Source organism: Schistocerca cancellata, chromosome 5 (assembly GCF_023864275.1).
Source record: "Schistocerca cancellata isolate TAMUIC-IGC-003103 chromosome 5, iqSchCanc2.1, whole genome shotgun sequence".
Classification (NCBI taxonomy): Eukaryota; Metazoa; Arthropoda; class Insecta; order Orthoptera; family Acrididae; genus Schistocerca; species Schistocerca cancellata.
Genome location: NC_064630.1, coordinates 228,228,537 through 228,249,685, shown reverse-complemented (window position 1 = coordinate 228,249,685; position 21,149 = coordinate 228,228,537). Strand labels below are relative to the sequence as shown.

The 21,149-nt window shown below is 37.9% G+C and overlaps 1 protein-coding gene and 1 pseudogene across 14 annotated transcripts in view; one reads left to right on the top strand and one right to left on the bottom strand.

The window, feature by feature from the left end:
• The window catches only part of LOC126188844 (uncharacterized), a 2,133,693-nt gene that overhangs the window by 850,750 nt on the left and 1,261,794 nt on the right, over positions 1-21,149 (bottom strand). The window lies entirely within an intron of this gene.
• On the top strand, positions 16,913-17,030 carry LOC126189200 (5S ribosomal RNA; annotated as a pseudogene).

Sequence of the window (21,149 nt, the reverse complement as noted above, 5' to 3'; positions counted from 1 at the left end):
AAAAAATGTAACTATTTATTTAGAGGAAACACTCTCCTAGTAAATTGGTTTGCCCTTTGATTTATCGTGATCTGTTTCTGAAAGAGATATAATAAGCAAAATAATGAACTTCGTAGGTTGCCAATTACGTATTGTATCTGGTTTTACTGAGCGCCAGGCTCCCTACAAATTACTGTAAATGCATTAGCGTAGTATTACTCACCTCTGAAATTATTACTATCACAGGAAATAGACAAGTTTTAATAAAATTATTTCACTGGATTCCTTCAATTAATCTCACTGAATATTTTAACATAATTTCTTCCACTCCAGCTATCAGACATTGTGCTGTGAAAAAATATTTTTAAATATACCGCGTAATGGCGGCTAATTGTTAACAGTCAGAGATCACTGTTACTCGCTCCGCAGCAGCTGGAAACATGCTAAATAATTTTCATTAAATATTCTTTTCATAAGATAAATATGGCGTAGGTTCTTGAAATAACACACGGAGATCACTTTACACTAATATATTCTTACTAGGACATAGTTTACACCATTAAATATTTGCAATTACGTTACGACAGAAACAAATACTAGCACAGCACAATAGCTTGCACAATAGATTGCCAGCTAACACCAGAATGAACAGAACAAAACAGACTAGACAGAAGAATGAGCATTGCATTGTATTTTATACTATTACAAAGATAATCACATTATAATCTCATACAATTAAAATGTCTTTTCTGCATTTATCGATCTATATTGTATATTTTTACAGTTAGTGTTATTACCTTTCGCAGATAAATCAATGTTTGTAATTAATTTTGGGTCACATACAGTCATTTTTATTTATGTTTCACCTCGATAATGGTGAATATTGCAAAAGGGACACTACATGGCCCCCTGGGCTACAAGGAACACATTACTTAATTTTTGGTTCTTGTAGACCACGAGTGTCACTTTTCTTTCATTCGTTGGTCACTTTCAGTTCACTTTACCGTGTATTAGGTCATGGGTACACATTCATTTTGAGTCTTTTTACATAACATGACTGCGGACAGTTACAATACAACAAGCTCTTCCATTTGGACGAGGGCCGCAGGGAAACCCCAGAAAAACCTCGGCATAGCTGATAGATTTAACACTTTGTGTTACTGACATAAGTTGGCTCTACATGTTTTGGTATTGCAAGTATTTACATCAAATATAAAATCTTCTGAAAAAGAAACAAACATATAGTTTTTATATGAAAGTGTTCATCAAATTTTTTTATATTGTGTTGGTAATATTTTGAGTTTTTTTTATTTTTGTCGGTGCATTTCTCGTCATGCAGTGTGGATGACGCTGTATGTCGCTACCGCGATGCCTCGTGCCCGTTGCGATGGAGCGTCGGCTGGAAACTGTTGTCTTCTTTCTTGTCCGTAGCCGGTGGTCAGGATGTGGAGTACGTTACGACGTTATTTTGTCTGCGTGGTGCGTCTGCATGTTGCATACCACTCGTTTAAGTTTTCAGCATGGGAGAGAATGATGACTTGTGCAAATCATGAAACAAATGCACATATGTTGTAGAACGGATTTTGTAAGATGTTATGGCTGTGGGTAAGAATTGATTAGTCAACATTATTGCATCATCGAGGCACAGGCTCAGTTACTTGGTATTTTCGTGTTCGTTTGCATGTACTGGTGCTGAATGATGCAGGAGATATGATGCTGAAGTAAGCACTGCACATCTCTGTTGTCATCACTTCGTATGGAATATTTATGTTTCACAATTTTTGTTTGACGGCGTTCCACCGTAGTTGCCATTGCAGTAACGTCCTACTACGTGGTCCGTGACGTCATATTAATTGTTGGCGCACAGGAGGTAGCATCCAAACTAGAAATGTTGTCTGTACAGTTTCGAACACACACTGATCACAGTTTTGTGTTTTCAGTCACTGCACACAGATATGTTTTGTTAATGTTTGTACCTCGCTTTTTTTTTTTTTTTTTTTCCAGTTGTACAGCACATAAGTGTTCACTGTCCAAGTTGATCACTAATACAGTTCTCAAAGTTCACACTTCCTCCACGAATACCAACACACTATTACAGTTCCTGTTAGTATTGCTTACAGCATGACTTTGATACAATTGTATTACATGATTACTGGTTTTTTTATATCACATAGTGACACAGATGTCTACTCGTTTACACAATATGTTACAATGAAATTTCACAGATCAAAAGCACTTTTGTTCTGTTATTGTATACAATTAAGAATTACATCATACATGCAACCGATTCTGGCCTGACTTGCAATACTTTTATATTTGAGCATTAATAAATTTGTCATAGAGTATATTCATTTAGGGATTAGGACCGCTGTGCATGTGCTTGCTCCATAAACTGTTAGCGTAATCGCATATCCTATAAAAGGTTTGCAACTGTCAAAAACAGGCTCTAAAGTAGAGCTCTTATTTAATCTCAAATATTGTGGGTAGATGCTTATACTTTCTCTTTTATGGTCATATCAGACCAGCTGTGTGGCTGGATTGAAGAGTTTTTAGCAAACAGAACACAGCATGTTGTTATCATTGGAGAGACGTCTACAGACGTTAAAGTAACCTCTGGCGTGCCACAGGAGAGTGTTATGGGTCCATTGCTTTTCACAATATATATAAATGACCTAGTAGATAGTGTCGGAAGTTCCATGCGGCTTTTCGCGGATGATGCTGTAGTATACAGAGAAGTTGCAGCATTAGAAAATTGTAGCGAAATGCAGGAAGATCTGCAGCGGATAGGCACTTGGTGCAGGGAGTGGCAACTGACCTTAACATAGACAAATGTAATGTATTGCGAATACATAGAAAGAAGGATCCTTTACTGTATGATTATATGATAGCGGAACAAACACTAGTAGCAGTTACTTCTGTAAAATATCTGGGAGTATGCGTGCGGAACGATTTGAAGTGGAATGATCATATAAAATAAATTGTTGGTAAGGCGGGTACCAGGTTGAGATTCATTGGGAGAGTCCTTAGAAAATGTAGTCCATCAACAAAGGAGGTGGCTTACAAAACACTCGTTCAACCTATACTTGAGTATTGCTCATCAGTGTGGGATCCGTACCAGATCGGGTTGACGGAGGAGATAGAGAAGATCCAAAGAAGAGCGGCACGTTTCGTCACAGGGTTATTTGGTAACCGTGATAGCGTTGCGGAGATGTTTAACAAACTCAAGTGGCAGACTCTCCAAGAGAGGCGCTCTGCATCGCGGTGTAGCTTGCTCGCCAGGTTTCGAGAGGGTGCGTTTCTGGATGAGGTATCGAATATATTGCTTCCCCCTACTTATACCTCCCGAGGAGATCACGAATGTAAAATTAGAGAGATTAGAGCACGCACAGAGGCTTTCAGACAGTCGTTCTTCCCGCGAACCATACGCGACTGGAACAGGAAAGGGAGGTAATGACAGTGGCACGTAAAGTGCCCTCCGCCACACACCGTTGGGTGGCTTGCGGAGTATAAATGTAGATGTAGATGTAGAATTCTTTTGATATGCATTGTATCATCTGTTTGGCATTAGTGGTTTTCATTGGAAACAATTTCACATACTTAGTAAAGGTATCGTAAACAGCTAATATATATTTAATTGCACTTCGAGCCGTAGGTGATGGTCCTGCGATGTCCATTGACACAATTTGAAGTGGCTGTATCAGAATAATTGGATGCAGTTCTGTTTTGTTGCTTCTATTGTTGGCTTTAGCTTTCTGACAAACATCACACGTTCATAATATCTTTTGGACCACACGTTTACTATTCGGGATGTAACAATACCTTTGTATTATTGATATACACTTCTGTATTTCTTCATGTCCCCATGCATAATGCGTGTACCAGATAAAATTTTTTATGTATTTGTACGGGATACACACGCACCAGTTTTCTGAGGCAGTGTCATTTCTGTGGTACAATATGTTGTTCTCCACTTTGTACCATGAATTTTTGCTGTTAGCTTGCTCTAATATTAGTGATCATTTCACTTTTGTCCAGGTATGATCTTCGTCTTGCAGCTGTCCTACATTCTTGCACAGGTGCAAATATTTGCGAGGGTATGGTTGTGACGCCATTAATAAAACTTTATATTCTGACGCTCGCTCGATCATTTCATCTAGCTGTAACATGCCTACTGGTAGACGTGATAAAGCGTCCGCAATGACATTATCTTGCCCTTTTATGTACATAATTTTTAAATTGTATTCCTGTAGTAGTAATGCCCAAGGAGCTAGTCTGGCATGTAATAGTTTGCAGGTTAATAGGAAGCTTAAGGCTTGGTGATCACAGAACAATTTAATTGACTTGCCATAAACATAATAATGAAATTTTTGCAGAGCCCATACAACACTGAGTGCTTCCATTTCGGTCACCGAACACGCTCTTTCACATTGAGTAAGCACTCGGCTGGCAAAAGCTATAACTCTTACTTCCCTGTTCCCATTGGTTTCTTCTACTTGAAACAGACATGCTCCTAAACTATAGGATGAAGAGTCGGTGGCTACACAAAAATCCCGGGTCATATCCGGATGGTAGAGCATTTGTGCATTCACTAAGGCTCCTTTGATATCTTCATAAGCTTGCTGACACTCTGAGGACCAGTTCCATGTGACATTTTTTCGCAATAAGGTGATCTGCTGATTAAGCACAAAATGTCGGAAAAAGGGGACTAGTCCAATACATGATTTTAACTGTTTTTTGTTTGTGGGCTGTGGGAATTCTTTGATCGCTTGTATCTTCTTGGTATCAGGCATTATTCTGGAAGGTGATATGATGTGTCCAAGGAATATTAGCTGATCCCTCCCAAATTTTGATTTTTCAAGATTTGCAGTTATTCCTGCTTCTGCGAGCTTATTTAACACTCTTTCCAGGATTTCTATATGTTCTTCCCATGTGCTTGTGGCCACTAGAAGGTCATCCACGTAAAGGGTAACTTTTTCTAGCAAGTCTGCGCCTAGCGCTTGGTCCAATGCCGTAATGAATACACCTGCGCTTACGTTGAGTCCAAAAGGTAACACTTTGAATTGATAACTCCTTCCATTGAAAATGAAGGCGGTGAATTTTCTAGATTCCTTGGTTAGCAGGATTTGCCAGTAACTACTTCTCATATCTATCGAGGTGAGATATTTGACTCCATAGAATTTCTGTATTTGTTCTTCTAAATTCACCGGTCTCGTCCTAACGGGTTCTATAATTTTATTAATGTTCCTGGCGTCTAGGACAAGTCTGATTTTTCCATCTGGCTTGGCTACAACTACCAGCGGACTGCTGTTCGGCGAAAGGGATGGTTCTATTATACCACACTGCAGCATTTTTTTTATTTCTTTGTTAACTGCCTCCCTTTTCATCCACGGTACTGAATATGATGCTTGGCAGAATATCTTTATTATACATATACCCTTTGATGATTCCAGGTTTTTCAGAGAAAACATCACTGTAGTTATTCAATAACTGCGCGAGCTGCTTTTGTTGGGATTCAGTTAGATAGCATGATTCTTGTGCTTTATTGTTACGGGTTTTGGTCCAGCAAAGCGTTTTGTTGTGAGCTATGTCCGAATAATATTATCCCTGGCCCCTTAAATTGCTGCTTAATTGAAATATGGGCATCTCTTCACTTTTTACTCATACGCTGGGGTAATCTTTACCGAGTGTACTTACTGTTCGTGTTAAATCCAGTACAATCTGCTTATTTTCATTCAGTAGGGAGATCTTCCCGCTGGAGAAATCAATTTTTGCTTTCTTCTCGCACAGGAAACCTCCCCCAAGGATGCAGGTTACTCTCAATCCTTTTGACTACGAGAAAGATACATTTTACGTTATCTTCCCCTAGGCATAAATCTACCAGTACCTGATACTGAACGTTTTGTGCTTGTGCTCCCATGGCTCCAATGACACAGCAGTTTTGTACAGGAAATGTCGGTAAGTTGCGGTTTTGGCTCAAGGTTTTGAATAGATGATAGCTCATAACATTAGAAGAGGCACCTGTATCTATATATATTTCTACTGGCAATTCATTAATTCGAGCTTTTATGATGGTTTGTACTTCAGTTATTTCTTTTTTGTTACATTGGTTTGATTCCATAAGTAAATCATGTTGTGTACTGTTTCCATCTTGGTACCTCAGTAATAATATATTTTCTTGTGTATTGTTTCTAGGTGTTCTCCCTGTTTTTTTGCCGACCATCAATTGGGAGCTTATTGTGGCCGCTGTTCGTTTGACGGTCTTGAACTATGGTGGTTTCCGTCAGTGGGCATTTCTACTGTCCTTACACTGCTATTTGAGTCTGTCCATGTTTGTGGTATTGCATTAGCATTCTGCATAGAATTCCTATTGTCACACTGGTACTGGTTACCGTTAAGAGGCGGTGGTGGTGGCATAGAAGTTTGCATCCAGTGCACCGGGGAAGTGTGGTTGTTGGCACTACTGCCTTGTTGTGGCCATTGACCTTCATTTCGATGTTTGTTATTGTAATTATTATTACTGTTACTGTAGCCGGGATGTCCTCTATCTTCCTACCTATGTTTTTGATTGTAAGATGATTGACCGTTTCCGTTCTTCCTGTTTTGTTCTACGGATTGATCTTCCTTTCCATTTCTGCGGCTTCCAAAACTGGAATTGTTGTTGCCGTTTTTAAACTTGCCTGGTGAACCATTACTGTTCTCCCGGTCTTTATTTATCCTATTTTCTTCCTGGGAGAGATCGATTTCGTCCAGCACAGATAAGTACCGTCCCAGGTCATTTTCGGGTACATTTATTAATTTGTCTCGTATATGACTGGGCAATCATAATTTTAAGATTCTGATCACATCACGGGCTGATATAGCCTTAGACCAGTATCTGTCTAGAAAAGATTTTTCAAATTGTGCCAGGCTATGACTTCATTTGCCCATAATGCAGTGTCGCCTTGTATGTGTGCGATTATGATTGAATTTTTTGGCGTTCATTCCAGGCACTCGGTACTACATTTCCGAATCCTTTTATGAAGATTACCGGATGCACTGTCTTCTTTTCCACGTTAAATACTTGAAATTGTCTGTGTTTTATTAAGCGTTCATCAATGTTATTGCTTGTGGAAGTAGAAGTTGCCCCCACAGGGTTGTGAATAGGAATGCTTCCTGTAAATTGTATGTTTTCTCTTTCCGAATCGCATTCTTGTTGGTATGAACCGTACGTAATGTTCTTATTACCGTACACGTTCCTAACAAGCGTGCCACAGTTGTTAAGCATTTGCAAATGTGCATGCTCGAATTCAGCAATTCTGTGTGTCACCTCTTACTGCTACAAGAGTACTGGCAATTTGTATCTCACTTCGCTTTTTTCACCTGCGAGTGGTAGCATGTCTACTGTGGGTTGTTTACATACATCTGCTCCATTAGTTACTTTTTGCAGAACAGACTGTATTTGCTTTCTACACGTTCTGTGATGTGGCTTTCTTTTTCAGTGAGCCAGTCATGGAACTCTTTTTCTACTTTCTGGGCTTCATCATTTAAATGTGTTTCTATGGTTTCTTTTTGTGTCACTTCTAAATTGTCCATTCGGTTCGCAAGCTGTTCTACTTCGTCCCGGATGACTGTGTGTGCCGTCTGAAGCGTTTGCACATCTTGTGCTATGTTGCTTACAATGTTCGGCAGTTCGGCCTGGGCTTTCTTTATTTCTGTCACTTCTGAACGTATCTTTTCAAACATTGTACCTATACTTTCTATTAAGACCTTTTCTTCATTTTGTTCCATTATCTGATTGACTAGCTGTTGATTCCACTCTTTCCTCAATCTCTCTTTCTTTGTTTTGTTCCCTTATCTGATTGACTAGCTGTTCATTCTTTTTCTCTGATTTCCGTAAAAATTCAGCAAATAAATCCGGTATTGGTGAGCATACCGGTGTGTAGTTGTTCTAATCATTGGAAAATTAACACTAGCCCTGCTAGTAGCACCTATCGGTGTTACTGTTTTCGTCTGCTGGCTACTTCCTCACATATCACCGGAAACTACAGTGTTTACATTTTCCTCCACCCCCCCCCTCCCCCCACCCCCCCCCCCCCCCCCCCGATTACTATTAATATTTAGTAAGTCAGTGTTACTATCCATATCGCTCAATAATTGCACATTATTTGTAACATTGGACTCATTATCTGGTTGCAAATGTAACACACGTCCAACTTTTCCCATAATGACGATAACTTTCACTGGGCTAACTACAAAAATTGTTTCAAACTACAAATGCAGACTTAGTTCACAAGTCAAACTGCTTATTATTTCCAAAATCACATAATATTAATATCTACACCACTGTACACCATGTACCATCTATGATACTATACTTTGATGATACGGGTCTATGTAGCAAGCTTTTATGCTTAGTGGTCCTTACCTTGATTTCTTTTTTCTATCTCGTCCTCTCAGGGTCTATACAGTTCTTCTCCGCTTTCCTCGTTCAAGTTTATACATGAAATGTAATTTGATAGACATTAGAATACATACAATACATGTTAACAATTACATACATACAAACACTAAAAAAAACTTTTATCTTTTCGGGCCCACATAACAGGGCGCTATTTATTATATCTCTTAAAAAAATGTAACTATTTATTTAGAGGAAACACTCTTCTAGTAAATTAGTTTGTCCTTTGATTTATCGTGATCTGTAACTGATTTTTAGTGAAGTTAGTTTTTACGTTTAGCTTTCAAAAAAAAAAAAAAAAAAAGAAAAAAATACAAAAGAGATATAATAAGCAAAATAATGAATTTCGTAGGTTGCCAATTACGTATTGTATCTGGTTTTACTGAGCGCCAGGCTCCCTACAAATTACTGTAAATGCATTAGCGTAGTATTACTCACCTCTGAAATTATTACTATCACAGGAAATAGACAAGTTTTAATAAAATTATTTCACTGGATTCCTTCAATTAATCTCACTGAATATTTTAACATAATTTCTTCCGCTCCGGCTATCTGACATTGTGCTGTGAAAAAATATTTTTAAATACACCGCGTAATGGCGGCTAATTGTTAACAGTCAGAGATCACTGTTACTCGCTCCGCAGCAGCTGGAAACATGCTAAATAATTTTCATTAAATATTCTTTTCATAAGATAAATGTGGCGTAGGTTCTTGAAATAACACACGGAGATCACTTTACACTAAATATATTCTTACTAGGACACAGTTTACACCATTAAATGTTTGCAATTACGTTACAACAGAAACAAATGCTAGCGCAGCACAATAGCTTGCGTACCTTATTCCAGCTAACACCAGAACGAACAGAACAAAACAGACTAGACAGAAGAATGAGCATTGCATTGTATTTATACTCTTACAAAGATAATCACATCATAATCTCATACAATAAAAATAATGTCTTTTCTGCATTTATCGATATATATTGTATACTTTTACAGTTAGTGTTATTACCTTTCGCAGATAAATCAATATTTGTAATTTATTTTGAGTCACATACAGTCATTTTTTATTTATGTTTCACCTCGATAATGGTGAATATTGCAAAAGGGACACTACAGAGCCATATCTCGAGGGCTACTGTGTTCATGCATCTTGTTATTTTTTTTATCACTGGGTTAGGTACACTACTGTAATAAAATTCAGCAAGTGTTTCTGTTAAGTGGTGTCCTGTATGCTTGATGGTTCGTTTCCCACTGCAGCTGGAAACCAGAGTATAAAAGGATTTCTTTCTCAACACATATGTTCTTCTTGAATATACTTAAGGTTGTTGAGTTCCCTTGGTAGGCATCTTCTTTCAATACTGCACTGACACTGAAGACCAGTGTGTGTAGCAACACTCAACTTTGAACAATGGCAGCTGGAGGAGTGCAGTTACAAATCATTGTGGGTGGCTTTTCTGTAAACACTGCATCCCATAGTGTCATCTGTTCCACATTCTTGGTGAATTTAGTGCTGTGCTACAAAGTGTTCAAATGTTGTAACTCCTGAAGTGTTTCATACCCATGTGGACTCACCACACATGTGTCATAAGTGTATCTGAAAAGCATGTGGGTATCAGTACCACTTTTTCCAGAGCTCTGTCCTCAAAATTTTCCATGAACAAGTTTGACACAATTTGTAACAGACACCATCTCTTTGTTTGTAAGTCACCATCAAAGAGACTGTAGAAGTGAGAACCGATTTGAAGAGGTTAGTCGTTATGGGGCAGAACTTCCCCCTTATCAGCCTGCAGCCTGATGGACTCAGGCAGTGGTTCTCTGGTGAAGAGGAGGATCACATCACAGTTCTCCATAAGGTTCTGATTCCAAAACAATTTTGTTACAAAGAATTTTTTTTCAGCTGCCGTCTGCAGGTGCCAAGATGGGGAGTAATAAGAGCACAATGGAGGTAAAATATAGCAATGTCTCTACTACTTTTACCTTAAGGTGACAGCAAGATGTGCTGTCTAAATATCATGTTTCATAAATCGCTGCACCATGATAGACACTAGAGAGCATTCCACAAAGTACAATTATATCTTTGTTGTCCCTATTGGAGTAATATATGACAGATGTATATTCCTAGATTCCTCACTTGACATTGGTTCTGGAAACTTTGTAAGTAGGCATCAGAACAAAATAGTACAGCGTAACCTGACTAAATGAAGAGGTGTGCTGTAGGATCTATCTTGAGGCACTGATAATTAAATTGGTAAAGGAATGTGGGGTAAAAATTATAGAGGGAAACTAAGACTTAACTACAGTAAGCAGACTTAGTTGTAAGTAAGGTATAGTAGTTATATATACGTAAAGAGAACTACCCAAGATAAACTAATGTGGAGAGCTAGGGAGAAATATAAAAGCTACAAAAAACTCCAACAATAATAAAAGAAGATGTGTCAGTGTGAAGATTTAAGTTAGATTCAAACACTGACATAATATTTTAACACTACTGAAAAGTTCAAAACTTGGTTTGCATGTTCCAATATTTTATCAATAATATATAATGTAGGAAAAAATCAGATATTTTTAGAGGTCTCTCATCAGTGTTTGAGCACCTTTAAATCCAATGACACCTTAATAATATTCTTTGGGATTTGCTCTGCATATCTTTTGGAAGTTATCAGTAAAGTTCATTTCAAGTGTGTCAATTTTGGTTAGAAAACTCTGTGTAGCTAGTAACTGCTGATGGAGAATGTTTTGGCTGCAAATAATGTTTCTAACCACATTGTGTATCAACATATCTCAGAACTCAACAGCCATGCAGGAAATTGTGTCCGCATTAGTTTTCTTATCAGGTATGAGCATGACTTTACTCTGCTTCACTATATGAAGCCTATTCACAATCCCTTTCAATAAAGTGAGAACTGACTGCAACAGTGTATCCAAACATTAACTTCCTTTGCCTGTATAGTTAACTACATATGAAGAATTCCAATTGATATGCTAGGAAGATATTTGGTCTACTTCAATCTGATAAATGATGGTTGACTTTGAAACATCAAGTTCTGCACTACTATGCAAGTTCTTAGTTTTACTTCCTGCAACAATATGGTAACTAAATAGTGCACTATCATCCTGTTCTCATACTCTTGCAAATGATGTCTAATGCAGAACAGGGCAAGTTTATATCTCCAACTACAATTATGTACAAAATATGACAGTGCACACTGCATATTTTGAAGCAAGAAGACAGTTTTCAAAGAATATGCAGGATCAATGCTTGCTCACAGATTTGTTGGTGGAAGAGTTTTCAATCTTTATTTTGCAAACTAAAATTACATAAAAAAAATACTGAATGGAAGCAACAAGGAATTTCATTTCATTAAAATATATATAAACACACATTTCAATCTAAAAGTTCCTTTATTCTTTATTTTTTTATCCTTTACATGAATCTGTTTGAAACTGTTTTATATAATATGGAAAAACTTCAGACTTAAGTGCAGATTAGCCACATCATTCAAGTTGTCAAAAGATGTCCATTCTGGAAGTTATCAAAGCCAATGTTTTTAGAGTTATGAAAGATATTACGTTGACTTCAGTACCATCCCTGGAAAATAAAAAAAAAGTTTTGCACAATTTTGCAAAGACAAAATTGCTTTGTACTTCTTAAACGCTAGAAAAAAGCGAAGAAGAATCTGTAATAAAATTATCCATCAATCACAATAAATTTTTCGTTTCATTTGCGTACAAACAGGAGGCAATTGCTTTATACTTCTGTGTTTTTTTCCCTAACTTACAACAATTTTAGCTTTATCAGGCATAACTACTGCGCACAATGTGGTGGACCATTCTCTTCTATGGTAAATGAATTTTACCAGTTCTTGGGAAAACTGTGCAATTTGATTAATCCATTTGGTTGACAGCAGAATAATTAAAATACTTGCAGTCAACCTATGCTTCACATTCAGGACTTTTTTTTATGGAAACTGTTTATTACAATGTCTGCACAGTGGTCTGAATTGTGTCTCAAAGTGTAAGTCCATAAATATCTGGAAGAGCTACTTTTCATTCAAAGCAATGCATGGCCCTTATGGAGCTACTGGAAATGTAAGATAAAACTGAACACATTTGAATAAAAAAATCTGACCAGATGTGACTGGACAAGTCAGCAGGTCATTCTTAAAGAGGAAGACATTGTCAGAAGAAAAAATAGCATCTGTTGTGTACAAAAACAGTGAAATAACCATTCTTGCTCACTATATATGTATGATGTGACTTACCAAACGAAAGCGCTGGCAGGTCGATAGACACACAAACAAACACAAACATACACACAAAATTCAAGCTTTCGCAACCAACGGTTGCTTCATCAGGAAAGAGGGAAGGAGAGGGAAAGATGAAAGGATGTGGGTTTTACGGGAGAGGGTAAGGAGTCATTCCAATCCTGGGAGCGGAAAGACTTACCTTAGGGGGAAAAAAGGACAGGTATACACTCGCATATACACTCATATCCATCCACACATATACAGACACAAGCAGACATTTACCTTACCCTCTCCCTTAAAACCCACATCCTTTCGTCTTTCCCTCTCCTTACCTCTTTCCTGATGAAGCAACCGTTGGTTGCGAAAGCTTGAATTTTGTGTGTATGTTTGTGTTTGTTTGTGTGTCTATCAAGCTGCCAGTGCTTTCGTTTGGTAAGTCACATAATCTTTGTATATATATATATATATATATATATATATATATATATATATATATATATATAACTGCTGTATCCCCATTTAGATGGTAGCAGGCATCTAGAAGGTGGTGGTATCATTAGAAACTCATTACAAAATGCAGCAACACATCCACATCATTGCCTGATTCAAATCTCAGCATAAAAGAGTAACGTAATGTACATAACTAATTGAAAGCTTCCAGTATTGCTTCACTGCACCATCAGTGTTGAGTTACAATATTAAGTATCTGCAGAATCAAACAATGGCAAGTCCAGATTGGAATATCAACAATTATAAAAAGGATAGACTGCTACTCACCATAAAGATGATGTGCTGATTTGCAGACAGGTGCAAGAAAATGACTGTTATGCAGGAATCTTTGGGCCAAAGCCTTCTCCAGAAATGAAAGAAAAGCACACACATTCACACAAGAAGGTACACCACATGCACACTTGACCACAATCTCTGGCCACTCTATCTGGACAGCAACTGTTGTGTTGAACAAAAGCAGCACTCAGAATGAGATAGAGGAGTAAAGTGGAGGGAAGAGAGGGGCACTGCCTGGTGGAGAGTGGAGCCTACTGTAGAAGGTGGCAGAACAAGGATGCCAGGAGCAACATCAGGAGGCTGTGGGTGATGGGGTGGGGGTGGGGGGGGGGGGCAGGTAGCAGGAAAGGAGAGGAGCAGAGAAGGGAAAAGACTGGTAGGTGCCTAAGCAGAGAACAAGCACAATGAGAGTGAGAGAACGTGAATTGGGAAAAGGTCATAGGAGAGAGGGGGCAAAAGCTGTTAGGCAGAGGGTGAGGGGACAGTAGGTTGTCAAAGGTTGAGGCTGGGATATTTTCAGGAGCAGAGAATGTGTTGTAAGGATAACTCCCATCTGTGCAGTTCAAAAAAGCCAGTGGTGGAGGGGAGGATCCAATTGGACTGGGTCGTGAAGTACCCATTAAAATCAAGAATGTTGTCTCACAGGGTCGTCTACTTTGCTCCTAGCCACAGTTTGGCAGTACCCATTCAGCCTGGTAGACAGATGGTTGGTAGTCAGCAGCCATGTCATATACAGCTCTGCTGCAGTCATTGCACAACTTTTTATATTGATATGACAGTCAGCTGTCTATGAAGATGAATGGCCACCACCAAACTGTGACTACTGGCAAAGTGGACTGGGTTCTCCTCTCCAACAGCAGCTTCTTTGAACTGTGCAAATGGGAGTTATTCTTACAATACATTCTCCATTCACTCGGCCTCACCCTATGACAACCTACTGACCCCACACCCACCATCCACAGCTTCTGCCCACTCTGTGCTATAGCCTCCTCACAATTCACATTCTCTCACCCTCACTCTCTGCCAGTGCACACATCAGTCTTTTCTCCTCTCTGCTCCTCTCCTTTTCTGTTGCCCTTTCCCCTTGTTCTACAGCCTTCCAACAGTATTCCTGGCAACCTTGTCCTGCCACCTTCTACAGAAGTCCCTGCACACTCCACCAGATAGCGCTCTTCTATACTCCACCCACACTCTTGCTATCCCTCTCCCTGGACATATAACTCTAGTGCCATTGCAGAGACAGATGCCAGGTTGATCTATTGGAAGGATTCTACAGAAGAGTAATTCAATAAGTAAGATGTTGCTCACAACAAATTCTTGGGTACTGTTCATTCACCTGTAACTTATCAAGTCAGATTAACAATCCAGAATAAATTCAAAGAAGAGCTGTACAATTCACCAAAGGTTTGTTTCATCAATGTAAGAATCTTACCGAAAGCTTTAATAATTGTAATCAGGGACATTTCAAGAAAGGCATTATGCATTGTGGAGAGCAGTACAAAATTCTGAGTGGCCCCCACATTCCAAAATGAGTCAAGAAACATACTATATATATTTATATATATCAGGTAATGGCCATACCCCAACATTAGATAAATTTTGCCCCATAGAGAAGAGTGCAGTTCGTGACATAAGTTCATGGCTTGTAGAAAATAAACTAACACTAAATCACAGTGAGACTCAGTTTTTACAGTTTCTAACACACATTTCAACAAAACCTGATGTTTTAATTTAACAGAATGGGCATATGATTACTGAAACTGAACAGTCAAATTTCTAGGTGTTCAGACAGATAGTAAGCTGTCGTGTAAAGCCCACATTCAAGATCTTGTTCAGACTTAATGCTGCCATTTTTACTATTCAAACAGTATCTTAAGTGGGTGATGATTTGACATGAAAATTAGTCTACTTTGCTTATTTTCATTCGCTTATATCGTATGGTATTATATTTTGGGGTAACTCTTCCCTTTCTAAAAGGATATTTACGACTCAGAAATGGGTGGTTCAGGCAATAAGTGCTTTTGTCCAGAAAGTTGTGCAGTATACTGCTGCATCCATAGAATTCAAAAATCTTAGCAGTAATCCACGTGCGTCCAAATTAAAACTGAAGAGTTTCCTCGTGGGTCACTCCTTCTATTCTGTCAAGGAGTTCCTTGAAAAATTATGCCGATTCTTGTTGTATTGTTGATTGCATTTACTTAAACTTATGGCTTGACTTTTTTGGGGTTCATAAACATTTTATTTTTCTGTTATTACTTTTATGTTGTAATTTCATGTAGCGACATGTTCCATGACCTTGGAGATTTGCTCCTCAACTTGGTCCAATGGAACTTGATGAGTAAATAAAAACATAAATAATAGAAAGTATTGACAGTCTCTCTCACCAAGTACTACCAGCAAAAGGAATAGGAAGGGTAGACAATGACACTGGTACACTATGTCCCTCCTCCACACAGTGTGTGGTGGTCTTACATGAAAAACACACAATAGGTTTACAAAGGGAACATTTTTGTCTCACAGGTCTGAAACAGTGATGACTGGACACCTGAAGCTATCACTCTTTCAGAATAGTTTTTACCCTTTACCACAACTGCAGCCTATGAACTTTTCTAAATGTTACCGATGATGGTGCCACTAAAGCGGAGTTACTAAATACAGTTTTCTGTAATTCCTTCACAAAAGAAGATGAAGTAAATATTCCAGAATTCAAAACCAGAACAGCTGTTAGCATGTGTGACATAAAAATAGATAACTTAGGTGTTGCGAAACAACTCAAATCACTTAAGAAAGGCAAGTCTTCTGGTCCAGATGGAATACCAATCAGGTTCCTTTCAGAATATGCAGACACAATAGCGCCTTTCTTAACAATCTTATACAACCACTCACTTGAGAAAAGGTCTGTTTCTAAAGACTGGAAAGTAGCACAGGTCATGCCAATATTCAAGAAAGGAAATAGTAGTAACCCATTGAATTACAGACCCATATCACTTACCTCAATTTGCAGTACGATTTTGGAACAATACTGTACTCAAACATTATAAATCACCTTGAAGAAAATGACTTATTGATACATAACCAACACAGATTCAGAAAATATCATTCTTGTACAACACAGCAAGCTCTTTATTCCCATGAAGTAATGAGTGCCGTTGACAAGGGATCTCAGATCAATTCCATATTCCTAGATTTTTAGAAGTCTTTGATACCATTCCTCACAAGCGATTATTAATCAAATTGCATACATATGGAGTATCATCTCAGTTGTGTGACTGGATTCATGATTTCCTCTCAGAGAGGTCACAGTTCGTAGTGATAGAAGGTAAATCAACAAGTAGAACAGAAGTGATATCTAGTGTTCCGCAAGATAGTGTCATAGGCCCTCTGCTGTTCCTGATTTACATAAATGACCTAGGTGATAATCTGAGCAGCCCCCTTAGATTGTTTGCAGAAGCGCTGTGGCCAACAGCCTTGCCGTAGTGGTAACACCGGTTCCAGTCAGATCACCGAAGTTAAGCACTGTCGGGCTGGGATAGCCCTTGGATGGGTGACCATTTCGTCTGCCCAGTGCTGTTGGCAAGCGGGGTGCACTCAGCCCTTGTGTGAGGCAAACTGAGGAGCTACTTGATCGAGAAGTAGCGGCTCTGGTCTCGAAAACTGACATACAGCCAGGAGAGTGGTGTGCTGACCACATGCCCCTCCATATCTGCATCCAGTGACGCCTGTGGGCTGAGGATGACACAGCGGCTAGTCGGTATCATTGGGCTTTCATGGCCTGTTTGGGAGGAGCTTAGTTTTTTTTATATACTCTTGTAGAGTTTACAGTTGGAACTAGTCAAGTGGCCACAAGATTTCGGCTGACCAGCTGGCTGTCATCATCATGCGAGATGTTGCAGTTGCTGATTCAATCACTGGCTTTTGTAATCCGACAGTTACACAACAAATAATGCACCATGTGTTTCGGGTGACAATGAAAGGAAGCACAGTAAGCACTCTTTATTATTTTCTTACAGTTTTTCTTAATTCAGGATGGTGACAGGTGAATTTCTTCATGCAGTAACCCATAGGAGCATAGTCCAAATAACAAATTGCGGTACCAGTACTGAGCAATGTGATCCAGTGGTTACTACATTATCTTCACATTCAGAAGGATGGAAGTTCAACTCACAGTATCATGCAACTTTAAGTTTTTTGTTGGTTTCCTAAACTTCTTTTAGGCAAATATTAAGATGATTTCTTTGTAAAATACATGTCCAGTTTTCTTCCACAATTCGAGCTTATGCTCCATCTCTAATGACCTTGCCATCGTTGGTTCATTAAATCTTACACTTTTTCTTCATAAATCTTCACATCACTTATGTTATGAAGAATTATGTATGTAAATTAGTCAAATTCTAAGTTTGGAATATTCAATTAAAAAATAAGGAATTTGGAAAATACCAACTCTAATGTAACGCCCCCCCCCCCTCCCTCCATAGACTCTTTGAGCAAAGTTTATGCTGTCACACTGAGACTGCTATGGAAAGCCTGAGGACACAATTCTTAACTTCAAGCATGACTTGGCATTGTTAAAAATGGAAGGTAAGAAGAGTTGATCTGTGTTGTTGGGATACATTGCCAAATTTTTTCATAAAGTCCATAAGGTACATAGGTAAGTAGGATTTTCAAGCAGCACATTTCATTCCTTAATTCCCACAAGGAGTGTAATTGATTACCAAAAATATTTGTGAATTTACATGAGACTGTAACTAGTAAACAAGAAATTATTAAACATGAAATTGTTGAGTGTAGATGTTTACTGTGTGAAAAGTAACTAATTGGATAATTCTGTAATCCTAGTTGTTTATGATTTTGGGTTCCAAGCTTGTGAGTGTCTTCAAGGACACTCATCAGTAGTTACCTGATGTTGACACAACACGAAGACTACCATCTAGTAATAAATGATTCTCAGTGGAAAAAATTACAGTCATTGTGTTTATGACCCTTAACAAAAAAAAATTTTCTACTTAGAAGCTACACAAGAATCCATTATCACATTATAAATCAGATACTCAGTTATTTACCAAACAAATTAACAAGAAATTTTAAACTAAAGGAAAACACTGGTGCTTGCTCCTAAGTTGATATGGGATGACAGATTCAGCAAGCTTCGTAGTCACAGGAATCTAGAATATCTGCTATGAGAAACAAAAGCAGATGGGTAAATTTAAGCAATTCTACTGCTAAACTGGTGGCAGTGAAGACACAAATGAGTTGTTTTAGAGACTGTAACCAACCAGGGCACATCATTATATCAGTTTGGCTTGACATCAGACCCACTGCACAGAACCAAGACAACCTGCAGCAGTGATTTGTATCTTATCAGCTAAACAAAACAAGGGCGGCCCACATTTTTATGTTGTTTTCAGGTGTGAAGCAATTCAGCTACACATTTTTGATCATTTTATCTCCATTCATTTTTTGTATCATCATTTAGCAATAGATAAAAGAAAGAATGTGTTTAATGTTAATGTATGTCCAACAAGAATACAAATTTTTGAAACTGTGTAATAACAATAACAATAAGTGTGTTTACTGCACACTATTAATTGGAGAATTTTTGGTTGCAAATAAAACAATTGGTGATCATAAGACCACATGAAAACAGCTAAATATAGAAGTACTACTAATACCACTGCTTCATAAAATATTAGAATTTTTTTGAGTCAAAATGGGAGTAAGAGGAACTGGATTGTGAGTGTGTTGCTAAAGATTTGCCATATACATTGATGTGCTGTATGAGGCAGGAACACTGTTGAACCACATAATTCAGTTTTGAAAAAGTATCAAATACTATTGAAAAGAAGTTGACAGCAATTTTTAACATATTTCAAAAGACTGATATTTCATGCCACAATGTTTCTAAAATGATTTTGAGTTTGTTGATATCTTTGCCAGTGACATCTGCCCCAGCTGAGGGAGTTTTTTCCAATTATGGCGAACTTTGGTCAGCAGAAAGGAGTAAACTTTCAGTATCTACTGTCAAACATCTGCTAAATGATAAAATTAATTCAAAACATTTTTGTTCTGAATTTTGTGGTGTAATTAAAACAAACAAACCATTTAAAAATAGTCATGTCTAGTGAAAAATACAACTCAATTCAAAGTTAATGTTTCAATAAACTGTTGGAACTTTAAAGTAATTTCAAAACTGTTCTGTATTGGACTGAAAAAAGCGTGGTAATATGCCCTGGGTTGGACCCAAAGAAATATGGTAAGCCTGTCTCTGTAAGACCTAACTTGCTGTACTGTGAATGCATTTCTTCTGTTCATAGAGAAATCATGACAGCACTAGCAAGGTTTGTAATAAAATGCTAATAAATTGCCTGCTGCATGTTTGGTTCAAGACCATAAATCTGACAGGGTATTAATACACACCACTGTAAATGCTTTATTAATGTTGTCTTACTTTTATATTCAGTTTATATTATTCCTCCTTGAAGGAGAGCCTTCAGGGGCGTGGAACAGGTGAAACTGCACATTGGCTGCAGCAGCTACTGTTGGCTACTTACTTACAGTATACTCATACCAACAACTAATTGAGACAACAAAAAGTTATTATTCGTCCTTGAACAGTATTTTGGCTTCAATTTGTATCTAGCATTTCATACTAAACATTGAACAATACTATTACTGACAAAGTGAAAAAATGATTAATATGAACATTAGTGTAAATGAAATTTGCACTCTCAACCTATTATAGGGTCATAACGTTCTGATAAATTGTATAATATTTTTTGAGAACAGGAGTGCAAGAGGCCTCTAATTACAGCTCATTTGCTTATATACTTTTCTAAATGGGTATTTCCATAACATATTCCAGCTTTTTATTAAATTAACCTTGAATCATCAACTGACTAGAGAGGTTACACAAGGAAGAGAGGGAGGGAGGGAGGGTGTGGCTACCAAGTCAGCACAAGAATTTAGTGCTTTAGTTGAAATAGTGACATAATTAGAGGAGTTAATTGTTTACAGTGACCTAATTATTTTGGTTTCAATGGCCCATTTTTCCCTCCTTGTTTTAGCTACTGTCAGGAAGAATTAATTGAATTTCACAGCAATGATCTGAGTCTATCATCAAGCATCCCATAGCTACTACCCTCTGAGAGTTCACTACCATTTGCCTACCCGAGTTCACTAATTTCATGCTTGGCCAAGAAGCCAACCGTATTTCTATGTGATAAGTCCAGAATGGTGAATAAAATTTTATACCTATCTATGAAGCAGGGCTCATCACATAATACAATTACTGTTAGTTTTTACTTTCCTGTGCAAAAGATGAAACTATTTAATATCTGGACTATTTAATATCTGGACTGGAAGTAATTATTTTCCAAAGAAGTCCAAAACTCACCTATGATTTCTTCTTCTGGCTTTCTGACTTTGGGACACAATTTATGTTTGAAGCCTCAAGTATATTTTCCCATTGCACTTCCAAGACTTGCACACTGCAGATCTGGTTGTTCTAAAACATCAAGTACAGGAAATGAAAAATGCTGTTATTATCAGTATACATGTAATTAGAAAGTTACTTCAAATCAGACTTGTATGTATCACAAAAACTTTACAGTTCCTTATTAACAAATGTGTGAGTGCTCGCTGCATTTATTCTGTAACAAATAATATGTTATTACTTGAACCAGTAATTAACTGCTTCAG